This window comes from Triticum dicoccoides, chromosome 7A (assembly GCF_002162155.2).
Source record: "Triticum dicoccoides isolate Atlit2015 ecotype Zavitan chromosome 7A, WEW_v2.0, whole genome shotgun sequence".
In the NCBI taxonomy this organism is placed as follows: Eukaryota; Viridiplantae; Streptophyta; class Magnoliopsida; order Poales; family Poaceae; genus Triticum; species Triticum dicoccoides.
In genome coordinates this window covers 536,530,433-536,551,114 of record NC_041392.1, presented here as the reverse complement: position 1 = coordinate 536,551,114, position 20,682 = coordinate 536,530,433, and positions in this window count along the sequence as shown.

Here is a 20,682-nt window from a genome sequence, read left to right as displayed (position 1 = left end):
CTGACATGATTCGGACGGACTTAAGCATCGCTACGGGTGAGAAGGTCTCATCGTAGTCAAGTCCTTGAACTTGTCGAAAAACTTTTGCAACAAGTCGAGCCTTGTAGAAAATAACATCACCATCAGCGTCAGTCTTCTTGAAAATCCATTTATTCTTGATGGCTTGCCGATCATCGGGCAAGTCAACCAAAGTCCACACTTTGTTCTCATACATGGATCCCATCTCAGATTTCATGGCCTCAAGCCATTTTGCGGAATCTGGGCTCATCGTCACTTCCTCATAGTTCGTAGGTTCGTCATGGTCAAGTAACATGACCTCCAGAACAGGATTAACATACCACTCTGGTGCGGATCTTACTCTGGTTGACCTACGAGGTTCGGTAGTAACTTGATCTAAAGTTACATGATCATCATCATTAGCTTCCTCACTAATTGGTGTAGGAGTCACAGGAACATATTTCTGTGATGAACTACTTTCCAATAAGGGAGCAGGTACAGTTACCTCATCAAGTTCTACTTTCCTCCCACTCACTTCTTTCGAGAGAAACTCCTTCTCTAGAAAGGATCCATTCTTAGCAACGAATGTCTTGCCTTCGGATCTGTGATAGAAGGTGTACCCAAGAGTCTCCTTTGGGTATCCTATGAAGACACATTTCTCCGATTTGGGTTCGAGCTTATCAGGTTGAAGCTTTTTCACATAAGCATCGCAGCCCCAAACTTTAAGAAATGACAACTTTGGTTTCTTTCTAAACCACAGTTCATAAGGCGTCGTCTCAACGGATTTAGATGGTGCCCTATTTAACGTGAATGCAGCCGTCTCTAAAGCATAACCCCAAAGCGATAGCGGTAAATCAGTAAGAGACATCATAGATCGTACCATATCTAGTAAAGTACGTTTACGACGTCCAGATACACCATTACGCTGTGGTGTTCCGGGTGGCGTGAGTTGCGAAACTATTCCGCATTGTTTCAAATGAAGACCAAACTCATAACTCAAATATTCTCCTCCACGAGCAGATCGAAGAAACTTTATTTTCTTGTTACGATGATTTCCACTTCACTCTGAAATTCTTTGAACTTTTCAAATGTTTCATACTTATGTTTCATCAAGTAGATATACCCATATCTGCTCAAATCATCTGTGAAGGTGAGAAAATAACGATACCCGCCGTGAGCCTCAACATTCATTGAACCACATACATCAGTATGTATGATTTCCAATAAATCTGTTGCTCGCTCCATAGTTCCGGAGAAGGGCGTTTTAGTCATCTTGCCCATGAGGCATGGTTCGCAAGTACCAAGTGATTCATAATCACGTGATCCCAAAAGTCCATCAGAATGGAGTTTCTTCATATGCTTTACACTAATATGACCTAAACGGCAGTGCCACAAATAAATTGCACTATCATTATCACTACTATCAAAATTCATCAAAAATATTACTCATATAAATAGAACAACCATTATTCTCAGATTTAAATGAATAACCGTGTCGCATCAAACAAGATCCAGATATAATGTTCATGCTCAACGCTGGCACCAAATAACAATTATTTAGGTCTAAAATTAATCCCGAAGGTAGATTTAGAGGTAGCGTGCCGACCGCGATCACATCGACTTTGGAACCATTTCCCACGCGCATCGTCACCTCGTCCTTAGCCAATCTCCGCTTAATCCGTAGTCCCTGTTTCGAGTTGCAAATATTAGCAATGGAACCAGTATCAAATACCCAGGTGCTACTGCGAGCATTAGTAAGGTACACATCAATAACATGTATATCACATATACCTTTGTTCACCTTGCCATCCTTCTTATCCGCCAAATACTTGGGGCAGTTACGCTTCCAGTGACCAGTCACTTTGCAGTAGAAGCACTCAGTCTCAGGCTTCTTCAGTTGAGCAGCAACTTGCTTGCTGTTCTTCTTGAAGTTCCCCTTCTTCCCTTTACCCTAACTGGTGGTCTTGTTGACCATCAACACTTGATGCTCCTTCTTGATTTATACCTCCGCAGCCTTTAGCAGCGCAAAGAGCTCGAGAATTGTCTTATCCATCCATTGCATATTATAGTTCATCATGAAGGTCTTGTAGCTTGGTGGCAGTGATTGAAGAATTCTGTCAATGACACTATCATCCAGAAGATTAACTCCTAGTTGAATCAAGTGATTGTTATACCCGGACATTTTGAGTATATGCTCACTGACAGAACTATTCTCCTCCATCTTGCAGCTGTAGAACTTATTGGAGACTTCATATCTCTAAATCCGGGCATTTGCTTGAAATATTAACTTCAACTCCTGGAACATCTCATATGCTCCATGATGTTCAAAACATCATTGAAGTCCTAGTTCTAAGACATAAAGCATGGCACACTGAACTATCGAGTAGTCACTAGCTTTGCTCTGCCAGACGTTCATAACATCTAGCGTTGCTCCTGTAGCGGGTTTGGCACCTAGCGGTGCTTCCAGGACGTAATTCCTCTGTGCAGCAATGAGGATAATCCTCAAGTTACGGACCAAGTCTGTGTAATTCTTACCATCATCTTTCAACTTTGCTTTCGCAAGGAACACATTAAAATTCAACGAAACAACAGCACGGGCCATCTATCTACAACAACATAGACATGCAAAAAACTATCAGCGTAACATCCCAAATTTCCAATTTGGAATGTTATGCATTATATCATCAGTGCACATCATATTTTATTGCATTTTGGTTTGATCCTAGAAATTCTACGCAACTCAAGGACCCACGGAGAGAGTTGGGGATTTCGTTATTTTCATATTTGAGTTTTCTCAAATTTTGAAAAGTGGATCGTTTGATTTTAATTATTTTCTCTTCGGATATTTCTTTTGTGAAAATAAAAAGAGAGGGGATAAAATGACTTCCCCAAAGTAAATAAATATTGGAGATTTAATATTAAAATCAAATAAAAATTTATTCAGAGTTTTTATCGCTATTTTATTTGAATTAGGAAAAATATGCGTTTTTCAAAATTGCATTAGAGGCCCAAATAAATGTTCACCGTGTCCGGTAGATTTTTAGAGGACGGGGAAAATTTATTTTAGGATTTTTGGAGTCCGTTTAGTATTTCTTTTATTCATTTTTCTGAGTGGAATTATTTAAAGAAAAGGGGAACCGACCTACGTGCCGTATCCGGCCCAGACTCCTCCCCAAGCTCCCCTTATAAGCGCAGCCCCCTGCCCTCACAGCCCACCGCTGTCACCCAGCCCATCCGTGCCCAAACCCTAGCGCGCCGCCAGCCGCCGCCGCCGCCGCCTCCCACCGCCGCCGCCCGCCCGCCGGATCTCGTCTCCGTTGACCGCCATTGACTGGTCGGTTTTCTTTTGTTAAATCCCGGTTTTTTTTATTTTTCTAGTTTAACTTGTTAGATTGGTTTTTCCGTCGGTTTATCTATTTTGCGGACCTTCATCCGTTCGTTTGTTTAGACGAACGCCGTTCACCCGTTAGTCACAGAGAGCGAACGTTCATTCGTTAGCCTATTCGTAAGTTTTTCTTTTTCTTGGGTTTTTCGCGATTATTTTTGATCGCGATTTCTGATCCGATTTTCGTTTTAGTTTATCTTTTTGCTTGTTTATCGGAATCAGACGATTCAGGTGCCTGGATCTTCATCTCGAAGCCCTCTTTCTGTTTAACCAACCTAAACAAGATTTTTCTACTATAAAATTTGACTTCAGTCTAGATTAGTAAACAGATCTTGTTTCTTTCGCAGTTTGAGTTTCGTTGTTTCGTTTGGTTTGATTCTTTTTGCAAACCGGAGTTCTTAAGTTGAACTTTCTGGTTAGATCTTCTTATTTGAGTTTTACCCGTGCTTCTAGTTGAGTGCTTATTATATGCTTGTTTGTTTGCGATAGAGTACTCGGAGTGCGAAGCGTGCTACTACGAGTCTCTAGGTTTTGCGGATCATCAGCAAGGCAAGTAACACTTTGATCATACCTCCTTACTACCCAGTTTTATTGCATTAGATCAACCCTTAAACACTTGCATGATTAGGATCTGATTAAATTGTGGGTTTTGGGAAGTAGTTGAGGTAGTACCTATGCACCTGTTTATTTTCAAACCTTGGGAGTTACTTCTACGTTGCTTATATTGCTATGCTATGCTCCTAGACGTGGATTGGGTTTGAGAGTATTCATGACAGATGTTAGTTTGTTAACTAATGGTTCAACTTAAGGTGGAAACTTAAATACACATCTGGGTGGATTGCTTGTGGACACCTGGAGTACCCAGTGTTGTCCTAGGATATCCCAGAGGACCCGTGTGATCATCCTACAGCCTGCCACCCAGGATCAAAGGGATCATAAGATTACTCATGCTAGAAACTTCCGTGTGCAGCCACAAGCTATTGTGGGCTCTAGCATAGTTGAGTAAGTTGCGTGAAGCTCTTGAAGAGGTAGACTAGCAGATGTACTGGGTTGTAGGTGGTATAGTCTACCCAGAGTAGAGAGTTAATGCTTCAGAAAGACTGTGTCTCGAATCTCCGACCATGGATGTATTCGAGTCTTGTGGGGAAAAGTGCGCAAACCTCTGCAGAGTGTATAAACCAATCATGGTTAGTCGTGTCCCCGGTTATGGACATCTTGAGTATCTGGTTTTTGGATTATCATGATTGATCTCATCACTCTTAATTTAAATTGATTGGGTTTAATGATGACGTTTAATTGGGATTGAGTTGGAGGAACTTTCTCAATGTTTAACAACTACCATGATTGTTAAATAAATTCGTTCCTTTGTTGTAGGGAAAAATTGGCTTTTCGCAAAAACATATTAACCTTACAGCCTCCACTAGCCATTTATGCATGTAGTGATAGCAATTATTCTGTTCATATTTCTCTTGTGTTACATTGCCAGCATATTCCATGTGCTGACCCGTTTCGGGCTGGAATGTTCATGTTGCAGACTTTTCAGGCGACGAGTAAGGAGCCATAGGTCGTTGTCTTTCACTCAGTGATGCCGTTGGAGTTGATGGACTCACTTTATCTTCCAAGCCTTCCGCTGTTATCGATTTAGATGGCCTTAAGCCATATTTATTGTTTTATGTTCTCTTTTGAGACATTCGATATAATAAGTGTGTGATTGCTGCTCTATTATAAATCCTCAAGTACTATGCGTGTTAGAATTACCGATCCAAGGATGACACTGATGCACAGAGATCGAACCTTTTGAGGTCTGGTCGCTACAAGATGGTATCAGAGCACATGCTGACTATAGGACACGACCACTAAGCTAAAACCCTACATCACTACTCTCTTCTCATTTCTAACCCCTCTCCATTTTCTACTCTTTAGGATGGCGAACGCGAGGAACAAGTTTGCACAACCGGATGAAGACACACCCTTTGGACGACACTTGAAGGAAGTCACTAGGTACATGAACATCGGAATACCAAGCTTCACCGGGACCTACAATGCCACTTTACCATAAGAGGAGCGTTGGATGATCTAAGTTCAAGTTCCAGGAAGGACATCCATGCCAGTCACTGAGTCCATAGAGTTTTCCTTTGATGCACTCACCTGGAGTCTAGGCAAGAGCATGGCAGCCCACATCACCATCGGACGCATTGGAGAAGTTCACCACAAGGATCTCAAGGATACTATTTACCAGATTTGTGGGCGCCGAGATGAACAATGGGAGATGATCAGCACCATGAAGGATAGATCTATTGCCGCTTTCATCCAGGAGTTAAACCCGCACATTCGTCGCCAGGAAAATTAGATGTGCGCAGGCATGATAGATCTGAAGAAGGCAATGACAAGGATCACGGAGCTGGAGGAAGAACTCAAGGCTACTCGCGAAGATTATGAGGAGGAAATCGTCGTACTAGTGGAGAAGAATGATGACCTGACAAGAAAGCTGGGAGTATACATGGGAGACCCCGCGCGAGGAGGAGAAGATGACGATTCCACTTGCCCGGAGAACTACATCATCATCGACAACACCGTCTCGGACCCCGACGATAGCGGTGATGACTTTGTTGATGAAGCTGGAGCAGATATTATGGAGTCCTCTACCGATCAATTTTTCTAGTCGACCACCATAAACAATAGTAGTATTCCCCCATGTATATAGTATAGTCCAAGCACTTTTGTAACGATAGTTAGATCGATTGTATGCCCTTATTTGAATTGATTGAAGTGATATGATTGTGTTTGTCTCATGTGCATATGGGTAGTGTTTTCCCCCCTAGACCCCATTCTACTCTGTTTTATCATCTTTTCTAAACCCATCAGATGCCTCCGAGATGCGACAATGAATTTGCATTCCCATCGGAGCTCACCCAGTTGATCCAGCAGCAGAATGCTTTGATGCAGATTCTAGTCCAGAATCAGAATCAGGGGAACAACAACAATAACAACAACCCACCACCACCACCACCTGTTGGTGACTTAGCCCATTTTCTAAGGCTGAATCCGCCGGTGTTCTCTAGTAGCACCGAGCTAATAGTTACAGATGATTGGCTCCGCAAGATTGGAAGGGAGTTGACCACTTCAGGATGCACAGATGCTGAAAGAGTACTGATAACCCACAAGTATAGGGGATCGCAACAATTTTCGAGGGTAGAGTATTCAACCCAAATTTATTGATTCGACACAAGGGGAGCCAAAGAATATTCTCAAGTATTAGCAGCTGAGTTGTCAATTCAACCACACCTGGAAACTTAATATCTGTAGCAAAGTATTTAGTAGCAAAGTAATATGATAGTAGTGGTAACGGTAGCAAAAGGTAACAATAGCAAAAGTAGTGTTTTTGGTATTTTGTAGTGATGATAGCAATATCAACGGAAAAGTAAATAAGTGAAGAACAATATATGGAAAGCTCGTAGGCAATGGATCAGTGATGGAGAATTATGCCAGATGCGGTTCATCATGTAACAGTCATAACCTAGGGTGACACAAGACTAGCTCCAATTCATCAATGTAATGTAGGCATGTATTCCGAATATAGTCATACATGCTTATGGAAAAGAACTTGCATGACATCTTTTGTCCTACCCTCCCGTGGCAGCGGGGTCCTAATGGAAACTAAGGGATATTAAGGCCTCCTTTTAATAGAGTACCAAACCAAAGCATTAACACATAGTGAATACATGAACTCCTCAAACTACGGTCATCACGGGTAAGCATCCCGATTATTGTCACTTCGGGGTTAACGGATCATAACACATAATAGGTGACTATAGACTTGCAAGATAGGATCAAGAACTCTCATATATTGATGAAAACATAATAGGTTCAGATCTGAAATCATGGCACTCAGGCCCTAGTGACAAGCATTAAGCATGGAGAAGTCATAGCAACATCAATCTCAGAACATAGTGGATACTAGGGATCAAACCCTAACAAAACTAACTCGATTACATGATAGAGCTCATCCAACCCATCACTGCCCAGCAAGCCTATGATGGAATTACTCACGCACGGCGGTGAGCATCATGAAATTGGTGATGGAGGATGGTTGATGATGACGATGGCGACAGATTCCCCTCTCCGGAGCCCCGAACGGATTCCAGATCAACCCTCCCGAGAGGTTTTAGGGCTTGGGGGCGGCTCCGTATCGTAAAACGCGATGAATCCTTCTCTCTTATTTTTTCTCCCCGAAACCAAATATATTGAGTTGGAGTTGAGGTCGAAGGAGCTCCATGGGGCCCACGAGGTAGGGGCGGTGCCCTATGGGGGCAGGCGCGCCCCCCACCCTCGTGGATAGATGGTGGGCCCCCGGGTCTTCATCTTTTGCAAGAAATTTTTATTATTTCCGAATAGATGTTCCGTGAAGTTTCAGGTCATTCCGAGAACTTTTGTTTCTGCACATAAATAACACCATAGCAATTCTGCTAAAAACAACGCCAGTCCGGGTTAGTTCCATTCAAATCATGCAAGTTAGAGTCCAAAACAAGGGCAAAATTGTTTGGAAAAGTAGATACGACGGAGACGTATCAACTCCCCCAAGCTTAAACCTTTGCATGTCCTCAAGCAGTTCAGTTGATAAACTAAAAGTGATAAAGAAAAACTTTTACAAACTCTATTTGCTGCTGTTGTTGTAAATATGTAGAGCCAACATTCAAGTTTTCAGCAAAGATTATGACTAACCACATTCACAATAACACTTAGGTCTCAAGTTTACTCATATCAATGGCATAATCAACTAGCGAGCAATAATAATAAATCTCAGATGACAACACTTTCTCAAAACAATCATAATATGATATAACAAGATGGTATCTCGCTAGCCCTTTCTGAGACCGCAAAACATAAATGCAGAGCACCTTTAAAGATCAAGGACTGACTAGACATTGTAATTCATGGTAAAAGAGATCCAGTCAAGTCATACTCAATGTAAACTAACAGTAATGAATCCAAATGACAGCGGTGCTCTCCAACTGGTGCTTTTTAATAAGAAGATGATGACTCAGCATGAAAGTAAATAGATAGGCCCTTCGCAGAGGGAAGCAGGGATTTGTAGAGGTGCTAGAGCTCGGTTTTGAAATAGAGATGAATAATATTTTGAGCGGTATACTTTCATTGTCAACATAACAACCAAGAGATGGCGATATCTTCCATGCTACACACATTATAGGCGGATCCCAAACAGAATGGTAAAGTTTATACTCCCCCGCCACAAACAAGCATCAATCCATGGCTTGCTCGAAACAACGAGTGCCTCTAGCTAACAAGAGTCCCAGGGGGAGTTTTGTTTGCAATTATTTTGATTTGATTTGCATAAAGCATGGGACTGGGCATCCCGGTGACCAGCTACTTTCTCGTGAGTGAGGAGCGGAGTCCACTCCTCTTGAGAATAACCCGCCTAACATGGAAGATACGGACAACCCTAGTTGATACATGAGCTATTCGAGCATACAAAACATGATATTTATTTAAAGGTTTAGAGTTTGGCACATACAAATTTACTTGGAACGGCAGGTAGATACCGTATATAGGTAGGTATGGTGGACTCATGTGGCATAACTTTGGGGTTTATGGAGTTGGATGCACAAGCAGTATTCCCGCTTAGTACAGGTGAAGGCTAGCAAAAGACTGGGAAGCGGCCAGCTGGAGAGCGACAATAGTAATGAACATGCATTAAAATTAATCAACACCGAATGCAAGCATGAGTAGGATATAATCCACCATGAATATAAATATCATGAAGGCTATGTTGATTTTGTTTCAACTACATGCGTGAACATGCGCCAAGTCAAGTCACTTAAATCATTCACAGGAGGGTACCACCCTATCATACCACATCACAACCATTTTAATAGCATGTTGGCACGCAAGGTAAACCATTATAAGCTCCTAGCTAATCAAGCATGGCACAAGAAACTATGATCTCTAGTTGTCATTGCAAACATGTTTATTCATAATAGGCTAAATCAGGAACGATGAACTAATCATATTTACAAAAACAAAAGAGGTCGAGTTCATACCAGCTTTTCTCATCCCAGTCAGTACATCATATATCTTCATAATTGCCTTTCACTTGCACGACTGAACGATGTGAGTAATAATAATTGTGTGTGTGCATTGGACTAAGCTGGAATCTGCAAGCATTCAATAAACAGGAGAAGACAAGGCAATATTGGCTCTTTTGTCAGATCAACAATTATGCATATAAGAGCCACTTCAACAATTTAATCATGGTCTTCTCCTATCGACCCCCAATAAAAGAAAAGAAATAAAACTATTTACACGGGAAAGCTCCCAACAAGCAAAAGAAGAAGAGGAAATCTTTTGGGTTTTCTTTTTAATCACTACTACAAGCATGGAAAGTAAACTAATTAAAAGCTACAACTAATTTTTTTGGTTTTTCTTAAGGTTTATTAAACACACAAGAATAAAGCATAAAAAGGAAAATGAACTAGCATGGATGATACAATGAAAAAGTATGAGCACCGACATCTAGCAATGAGTGTGTGAACATAAATGTAATGTTGGTGGGAAATACGTACTCCCCCAAGCTTAGGCTTTTGGCCTAAGTTGGTCTATGGCCACAGCTGGCCTAGCGGATATCCATAATAATAGTTGGGGTCGTACTGAGATGAAGAAGACTCTGATTGCCATTTGTTGGCAATCATCTTCGGATCCCAATGGTAATTAGACTGTCGTGGAGGATCAATTTGTGGTTCCGACTCTGGCTCTATGGCTGATGTAGGGTTCTAGTAGGCGTGAATAGCCTCTAACGGAACAAGGTACTGGCCTGAAGATAAATCAAACAAGGAAGGAGCAGGCAGGGTCATAGTCTCAAGATGATGTTTATCAAAGAACAATTTGTATTTAAGCTCTCCTTCCCTATTCTTAACAATAAAATCGTGTGCCACCATACTCTTATAATCTAAATAAACACGGGGCAACAATTTTTCTTCCTTATCATAATGCCTAATAGGTATGTTAAAATGTGCAGCTAGGCGTGAAGCATAGATGCCTCCAAAGATGGGGCCCTTTGTATGGTTCAGACTTAACCATTTAGCAATAATACCGCCCATACTAACAGAGTTATCACTGAATAACCCGTGGAACAAAATAATAATATCAGGAACACTGAGGTTTCCATAGTTTTCGCGACCAATTAAGCAACAACTAGCAAATATTGCAAAGTAGCGTAAAACAGAAAAATGTATGCTAGTGATTCGTGCATCGGAAACTTTCCTCATTTCCCCTACGGTGATGGTATCAATAAACCCATCCACATCGTCACGATGTGGTTCCTCTACGCTGCCCTCGAAAGGGATCAAACAAACCCAACAAAAATCATAAAGTGACATCTTCTTAACCACATCATATAAATGAAACTCTACTAAAGGAGGTGATTCCCTAGGATAATAGTAGAAGTTTTGCACAAATGTATTGGTGAGTAAGAGATACTGTCCGTGTTGGTCGTGGAGGAAGTCGGTAAGGCCTGCATTCTTAACCAATTCATAAAAATCCTCATAAATCCCGGTGGCTCTCAAGAAATCATCGGAGGGCCATTCACACGGCCTAACCTCCGCGGTGCGAGGCAAATTATATTTGGGCTTCATTGTTTCTTCATTTTGCTTTTCCTTCGAGCTTCGGCTCGATGAACCCCTCAAAAATCTCTTCATTATTTTTTGAAAAATTCTGAATTTTTTTAGTAACTTCAAAATAAAAGTAAACCAAACTCAACAAAATTGATAGCCACTACTCCTACAAGTACCTAGAGCCTATATCATGCATCAAAACTACTTTTGACCATATAAATTTGACATGCAAGCTCAAGAACAGGGTCACCTAAGTAGCAAAAAAATGCAATGAATAAAGCACTAGAACAGAAACTAATTGGACCAATGGAGGAGTCACATACCAATGAACAATCTCCCCAAGCAGTTTTGTGAGAGGTGCTTTGAGCAAGGAGATCGAAAATCGCAGCAAAATGAGCTAGAACTCATGCTTGAGCTGGATATTCATGTTTGTGGGAGGAAGAAGAACTGTGTGGGTGCAGGAATAAGTGGAGGGGGGCCACTATGGCCCCACGAGGCAGGGGGCGCCCAGGGGGTAGGGCGTGCCCCTGACCCTCGTGGCCATGTGCCAACTCCTCCTATTGTGTTCTCAGTGCCAAATATTCTCAAATATTTCAGAAAAAATCATATTTAAATTTCAGGGCATTTTTAGAACTTTTATTTTCGGGGTATTTTTATATTGCACGGATAATTTAGATAACAGACAGAAAAATACTATTTTTATTTTATTTAAAATAAATAACAGAAAGTAAAAGGAGGGTACAGAAGGTTGTGCCTTCTAGTTTCATACATCTCATGCTCATCAAAAGGAATCCACTAACAAGGTTGATCAAGTCTTGTTAACGAACTCATTCCGAATAACATGGAACCAGAGAAATTTCGAATAATACTATGTTACCTCAACGGGGATATGCACATCCCCAATAATAAGAATATCATATTTCTTCTTTATAGTAGGAAGAGGAAATTCAAAACCTCCAAATATAATCGATGGAATTTTGCCAATAGAGTTGATACTATGAACTTGAGGTTGTTTCCTCGGAAAGTGTATCGTATGCTCATTACCATTAACATGAAAAGTGACATTGCCTTTAGTGCAATCAATAACAACCCCTGCAGTGTTCAAAAAAGGTCTTCCAAGAATAATAGACATACTATCGTCCTCGGGAATATCAAGAATAACAAAGTCTGTTAAAATTGTAACGTTTGCAACCACAACTGGCACATCCTCACAAATACCAACAAGTATAGCAGTTGATTTATCAGCCATTTGCAAAGATATTTCAGTAGGTGTCAACTTATTCAAATCAAGTCTACGATATAAAGATAGAGGCATAACACTAACACCAGATCCAAGATCACATAAAGCAGTTTTAACATAGTTTCTTTTAATAGAGCATGGTATAGTGGGTACTCCTGGATCTCCATATTTCTTTGGTATTCCACCCTGAAAAGTATAATTAGCAAGCATGGTGGAAATTTCAGCTTCCGGTATCTTTCTTTTATTAGTAACAATTTCTTTCATGTACTTAGCATAAGGATTCATTTTGGGCATATCAGTTAATTGCATACGCAAAAAGATAGGTCTAATCATTTCAGCAAAGCGCTCAAAATCCTCATCATCCTTTTTCTTGGATGGTTTGGAAGGAAAAGGCATGGGTTTCTGAACCCATGGTTCTCTTTCTTTACCATGTTTCCTAGCAACAAAGTCTTTCTTATCACAACGTTGATTCTTTAATTGTGGGTTATCAAGATCAACAGCAGGTTCAATTTCTATATCATTATCATTGCTAGGTTGAGCATCATCATGAACATTATCATTAACATTATCACTAGTTTCAGGTTCATTACCAGATTGTGTTTCAGCATCAGAAATAGAAATATCATTTGGATTCTCAGGTGTTTCAGTAATAGGTTCACTAGAAGCATGCAAAGTCCTATCATTTTTCTTTTTCTTCCTTTTAGAAGGACTAGGTGCATCTATATTATTCCTCTGAGAATCTTGCTCAATTCTCTTAGGGTGGCCTTCAGGATACAAAGGTTCCTGAGTCATTCTACCAGTTCTAGTAGCCACTCTAACAGCATAATCATTATTCTTACTATTCAATTCATTGAGAAAATCATTTTGAGCTTTAAGTACTTGTTCTACTTGAGTGGTAACCATAGAAGCATGTTTACTAATAAGTTTAAGTTCACCTTTAACATTAGCCATATAATCACCCAAGTGTTCAAGCATATTGGAATTGTATTTCAATTGTCTACCAAACTAAGCATTAAAATCTTCTTGCTTAACCATAAATTTATCAAACTCATCTAACCATGGGCTAGCAAATTTAGTAAATGGGATTTTAGCTTTATCATATCTATAGAGAGAATTTACCTTTACTACCTGTGTCGGGTTATCAAGACCATGAGTTTCTTCAATAGGTGAAGGATTAAGATCATATGTTTCTTCAACAGGCGGTAAATTAAGACCGTGTATTTCTTCAATAGGAGGTAAATTCTTAACATCTTCAGCTTTAATACCTTTTTCTTTCATAGATTTCTTTGCCTCTTGCATATCTTCAGGACTGAGAAATAGAACACCTCTTTTCTTCGGAGTTGGTTTAGGAATAGGCTCAGGAGTTCGTTCAGGAAGTGTCCAATTATTTTCATTTGTCAACATATTATTCAATAGAATTTCAGCTTCATCCGGCGTTCTTTCCCTGAAAACAGAACCGGCACAACTATCCAGGTAATCTCTGGAAGCATCGGTTAGTCCATTATAAAAGATATCAAGCATTTCATTTTTCTTAAGAGGATGATCCGGCAAAGCATTAAGTAATTGGAGAAGCCTCCCCCAAGCTTGTGGGAGACTCTCTTCTTCAATTTGCACAAAATTATATATATATATCCCTTAAAGCAGCTTGTTTCTTATGACCAGGGAAATATTTAGCAGAGAAGTAATAAATCATATCCTGGGGACTACGCACACAACCAAGATCAAGAGAATTAAACCATATCTTAGCATCACCCTTTAATGAGAACGGAAATATTTTAAGGATATAAAAGTAGCGAGTTCTCTCATCATTAGTGAACAGGGTGGCAATATCATTTAATTTAGTAAGATGTGCCACAACAATTTCAGATTCGTAGCCATGAAAAGGATCAGATTCAACCAAAGTAATTATATCAGGATCAACAGAGAATTCATAATCCTTATCAGTAACAAAGATAGGTGAAGTAGCAAAAGCAGGGTCAGGTTTCATCCTAGCATTTAGAGATTACTTATTCCATTTAGCTAATAACCTCTTAAGTTCATAACTATCTTTGCAAGCTAAAATAGCTAAAGAAGCTTCTTTATCAAAAACATAACCCTTAGGAATAACGGGCAAGTCTTCATCATCACTTTCATCAGTATTATCAGATTCAATATTTTCATTCTCTCTAACCCTAGCAAGTTGTTCATCAAGAAATTCACCAAGTGGCACAGTAGTATCAAGCATAGAAGTAGTTTCATCATAAGTATCATGCATAGCAGAAGTGGCATCATCAATAACATGTGACATATCAGAACGAATAGCAGAAGCAGGTTTAGGTGTCACAAGTTTACTCAAAACAGAAGGTGAATCAAGTGCAGAGCTAGATGGCAGTTCCTTACCTCCCCTCGTAGTTGAGGGATAAATCTTGGTTTTTGGATCTCTCAAGTTCTTCATAACTAGTGGGGTGACCCGTGCATTTACACGGCTAGATTTTTATGTGTTGTTATATTTTATTAGGTTTTTTTAGATATATATGGTACATCCATATTTTTTAGATATAAACATTGTGAGATCTTATTTTGCACGACTCAGTATGCTCCTTTGCTTGTCACGTAGAACATAGGTTTCATAATAATATTTCATATTTTTCACTTGGTTTCTTATCCAATGGTCTATTAGCATCAATATTTTTTGTCTGAATTTTAGACAACAATGTAAGCATTTCAAGTACCGTGTGAATAGTATTCCGGTGTAAGCATTGATTGTGTGTATCTAAAAGTAGATTTTCTTATAGGTTGTATAGAAGTCTTGTTCTCTTAGTGGTGCAATGTCATGTCTCTAGTTACTTCCTTGTATTTCAATTTTTCACCTTACTCCAATTACCTCACTTTATCCCTACATGGCAACATAATCTGGTTTTTATTCACCAGTCAGTGCTGAAACACTCAGTCCTTATAATGAATAGTTTGTTCACCAACTCATGCTCTTGTATGGGCTAGCATTCCATGTGTCTATGTTTCTCAAAAAGAATAGTTCTACTTTTATTGTCATTTTTAGCGTAAGTACCCAAGGTAGGGGATACTTTTTAACATAACATGTTTAGGCTATATTTTCCTACCATTACTTGTGTACGGCCATGGTTCAATCATCAAGTACAAAAATTGATATAATCATAAGCAGTATTTATAGCCTCAAAAGATCACAAAATATGGAACATACTTACATACATATGACCGGAATTGCAAATATATTTATTTCCTAAGCTCATTATAACTTTCTAATTTCTTGATATAGAAATGAATGAAAACTTTGGATCTTACAATCCAATTAATACGAAAGGATATCATGAATGTATCTGGTTAAAACAAATTTCATAGAGATGTTCTGACATGGGTAAAATTGATATGAAGGCAGCTATGCCCACCTTGGAATTATGGACCAGCCTATCTGATTTGATATGGGCCAGGAAAATAAAATAAACTAAAACAAAAGCCCAATAGCTATCCCTGACCCTCTGCCCAGGCTAAGAAAAAAATTCATGCAGCCAGGATTGCCCCTCGCCGCCGAGAGACACATCCAGAGTTTCAGACCCAGTCATGGACGCATCGAGCCAGCCGCTCGCTTCCTTTCGCGACCTCCCAATTTCACCGTCTCGCTCGCTCGTCTCTTGCCATCCACGCCTATGTAGCCGATCGTTTGGGGCTCGGCGGCGGCCGCGCCACCTCAACTGTGCAGTCGTGATCCCTGCAAGCCGGCATCGCCGCCCCACCCGCACATCGGCGCTCGGCCAAGAGGCAGCAGCTAGCCAACAACCATCTATGTTGATTTGAGGTACCTATTCAGCTCGTCCACTACCCATTTGTCGATTACCAAGTTTTGATTCTAGGGTTTGCTCTTCCCTGTACTACCCACCATTCAGTACATAATTTGCGTTGAATTATGTTATTATGAATTTATAATTGATATGAAGTAAATTAGTTAGAACGTCTCTAAGTCTTCTATGCAAAACTGAGACTTAATTGACAATTTTAGTATGTTTGTAAGACCATATCGATCTATTTCAATGGTATTGGCACACAGTTAGAACCTTCACAATGTCATATTTGTTGTCAACTTTTTTTAGGAGGAACACCCAGTTTTCTAATCCTAGATCGGCCACTGATCATAAGCTGAACCTTTACATTCTAGAATTTGAAAGGCCGATATGCTTAAAATAGGTAACTTAATGAGATAAAGATGTTATATGAATATCTGAAAGAATTGCTTCATTTGTCTCATCCTATTGAAAAGTAGAGTGGCAATACAATTGATCACCAACGGGTGCACAAATAAGGAGTACAGTTTGAGGCGTTAAAAATACAATGCAAATCAAAACTATAAGAAAGAGTGAAGCACATACATATGTCAGCCACTAAAAGACAAATGTGGCGAAGTGAGAGTCATTACTTCCAATAAAATTTGGAAGACCCGGGCAAAGATCAGCTTATATGGAATTAAAAGAAAACCGAAGTAGTTGCACTTATGAATTAGTGATGCGGAACTGCATATCAGAACGGAAGTTACTGACAAAAAAAATTAGCTCACCTTAAATATAGGTGAAGCTTGGCACTGCAGTAGATAAAATTTTGTAGATTAATAAGTGAAACAAAAGATTGCAAGAATGACTGCAGAAATAAGCCATTATGTCCATAACATGTAGGTAAGGCGCGAATAATATGGCAGGCTACAAACCATTTGAAAAACCCTATGGAGACTGTATTTCTACCCTACCCATAAAACCAATTTATTTATGTTAGAACCCACATATATCGGAGAGTGGCGTTTTGGCTCCTAGGTGTAGATACACCTATTATGAAATATGTATAAAAACACATTTCAAAATGTAAAATACTTTTGAGAAAAAATCCCGCGCGTACATCCGGACATCCTATGTTCGCACACCAAAGTTCGGTGAAAAGGGACATTTTTTGTGGCATGTATAAAAACATAAAATAATGCCTCGTGAATAGCTGTAATCAAGCATCGAAAATTTTCTTTTTTACACAAACCATGAAAAATGTCTTTTTTCATCGAAACTTGGTGCACACACATATAATGTCCGGATTTACATGCGGGTTTTTTTCTCGAATTTTTTTAACTTCTTAAATGTGTATTGAGGCAATGAGTGCATATACACCTATGAGCCAAAGTGAATTTCACATATATCGATACATTTCTCTGTGCGGTTGGAAGAGAAACTCAGGTGCACCAAGAGAAATAGGAAATTGGTCGCACCTAGGATCCTAATTAATGATACAATCAATACAATCAAGTCAAAATAATATAATTGTGTTGGATAAATGTAGGTTAAGCATCCACTGCTAGTGGAGTTACAAATAAGTAGTTAAGCACCCGAACAAAAAGGCATCAATATCTCTGTTTAATACAACAGTATTGTGTAGTAGTTTATACATACCAGAGCCATTTTTTTGAGAGAGTGATGCATAATACATCATCACTTAAGCCTCATATTTGTCAGTTCGGTACGACAACTTCCTTGCAATTTAAATCTCATAGTAGACATGTATGATTTACCTCATGTGCACATTTGATTGCATTTCAAATTATATTCTACACATATGCTCTTATCGGTAGAAAAATGTGGAATGATGATTTACCAACCATAGAAAGAAACATATTGCTACATAGTATATATCGGAAAGAGGCAAAGAATCACAATAGGGTAAATGCCAGTGTAAGGCGAACATGTAACATGAACATGGTCACTAAGAACAATGTTGCAGTTTTTAAGCATACTGAACTGATAAAGGGGATGCGAGTCGAAGCTTCATACATTTCTGTACATACCTTGAATCATTTTCAATACTTCTGAATTTGTGTCTAACTTGAAAAGACGATGCATGCTATCTTAAGCACCAACCACTGGCGAAATTAAAAGTAAGCACCTAAAAAATGCCTCATACAACAATATCATGTAGTAGTTTCTATATACCCGAGCCATTTTGGCTTAGCCAATGATCTATGGTACCCATCACTTAAGCTCAGACTTATCAATACAGTACTAAAACTTCACTTCAATGTAAATCCTAGAGAATACACATATGTCTTTCTACCTCATGTACGTGTATCCATTTCAGATTCTATTATTCACCAGTGCCCTTGTTGGTAGGAAATAACATAATGACGATTTACCAACCATAGAAAATAAAACCATTGCTACACACGGCTCCATATATACCATAAAAGGTAATGAACCATGTAGGACAAATGACAAAGCCAAGCTCACATGATATTTGAACATGGTCACTCAGAACATTTGTAAGATATAACGAAAACATACTGAACCGGAAAAAAAGATTTCAGTCGGAGCTGCGTACATTTCCTTGACACCTTGATTCAACTATTTCTAATTTGAGGCTACGACGTAAACATGATGCATGCTTCAATATTATCCATACATGTAAATATAAGAAAACTATGATATTCTCGCCGCACAATTTATTTTCTGCTATACCAAGACATTCCTTGGCGCATCTGGGCATCTGGAAAGCAATCTAGAGATTGTAAAACCGTGCACCTTAAACATATGCATTAAGTATAGAGTGAATATTTTCTGGAGGACCATGGATGTCTAGAGGACAGGACTAAAATTGTATTCATTATGGTAGTGTAAGAAAATTGTATTACAAAAATCCAATGTGCATTGACATCTTAAAACATTGGTCAACTGGAAGATTTACAGAACCTTCTGAAATCATTGATCATGTGCTTGTTGCCATTATCTATAGCTATTAAAAACTCTTCACGGTCCTACATGCTATATAATTGGCAAATAAAAAAGTTTCTGATTTAGAAACTTATACCACAGTTCTTTGAGTTACTCATGTACTTGTTACCATAGTCATGTACATGTAGAAATTATTAGCTCAAATCAGCATCATTTTAATAGAAACAAAACGAATCTTAGTATAGTGTACAACTGTTCAGAAAAATTAAATGGAACAATTATTAGAAAAAGTGCATGTCATATAAGTTGGTCAATCAGAAAGTTGTTGAATTGGAAACATACCACAGTTTGCTCATAATTGTTGAGTTCCTCCTTCCTCTGTTAAAAATATTGTTGAGTTCCTCCTGTAAGTGCTACAATGGTCGTGTATTATTAGCTCAAATCAACATCAACTTGTTTGTAGCAGAATGACACATTTTTGCTATGATGAATATGTAAATAAATTCTATAAAATTCCATAAATATTTTTTCTTTCATACACAGTGACGCATTTTTGTTGTAAAGATCATGTAAATAATTTTTTGTATCTTTGCAAATAAGATAACCTTGATGTATAAATCCGATCGGAGTAGAGGTATCTATGAAAGGTCATGCATCACATCATTAGTCTAAGGCTCTAATCACTTCCATGGAAAATCTAACAACTCAACTATGCATATCTGTTTGTTCCAGAAGCCATGAAATTGAGGTACGCAGAAGATGAACAAACCCGAGAACTGATGATCCAAAAATGACTCGGAGTTCGAGCATCACATAGCCGTGAGCTGTGGTTTCTTGTAGGCGGATGTGTCTCAGACCTAAGTTGTTGCTGCTGGACATACATGCATCCTCGCTTGGAGGCAGTAGTGCTGGGAGATATGCATGTGCAAGGCGAAGAAGTGGACGAAGGCCGAAGAAGCAATATGTGCCTCCCTATCGCTGTGTCCTGCTTCTCAATATGTTACCTTAGTTATGGTCGTCTTATCCCTCATGTTGCTGATCTAAACCTGCCCTACTCTTCTCCTAGGCCGATCGAGCGCTGCGCTTCAGCGGGTGCCTCGCCTACGACGGGGAAGGAAGGATCAGAAGTGATGGCTATAGCGCTAGGAAATTGGAAACCCTAGCAATTGACCTTCTCTATAAAACATGTGTGGCAGCCTGGCAGGGGACATGGAACCTGCTTTAGGGAAGAGAGATGGATCACGCGAGAGAAGAGATCAGCTTTCATCCTTTATCAGAGGGACAATTGTTTTTTTTGTCAATTGCCTAGTCCATATTGTCCATGTGTTCGATGCATGCAAACGTGTGGCTCTTGGAGTTTGTAGGTAGACCTGCCATATTACTTTCAGATACGTGTAAGAGCTTTATTTCCCCCCTTTTTCTTTCTAATTCGGACATGCATCAGTTTGTGCGTGATTGTATTGGACTCAAACAATACGTGTCCATGTAGTCCTTCCAATACGTGTTATGGTTCTATGCATCTAACGTGACAACATATAAGTTAAATATTGCTGGTACATATGTTTTTACATGTTACGTAGAAACTTTAAATCTCAACCATTGTTATTCTAATCAAACGGTGTAGAAAAGATCAACATATGTGGACAAATGTGATGGCTTATTTTACTCTTGTTTTAATTATATCATAGATAGATGATAAGCAGATATAAACCCCAAGTGACTCAA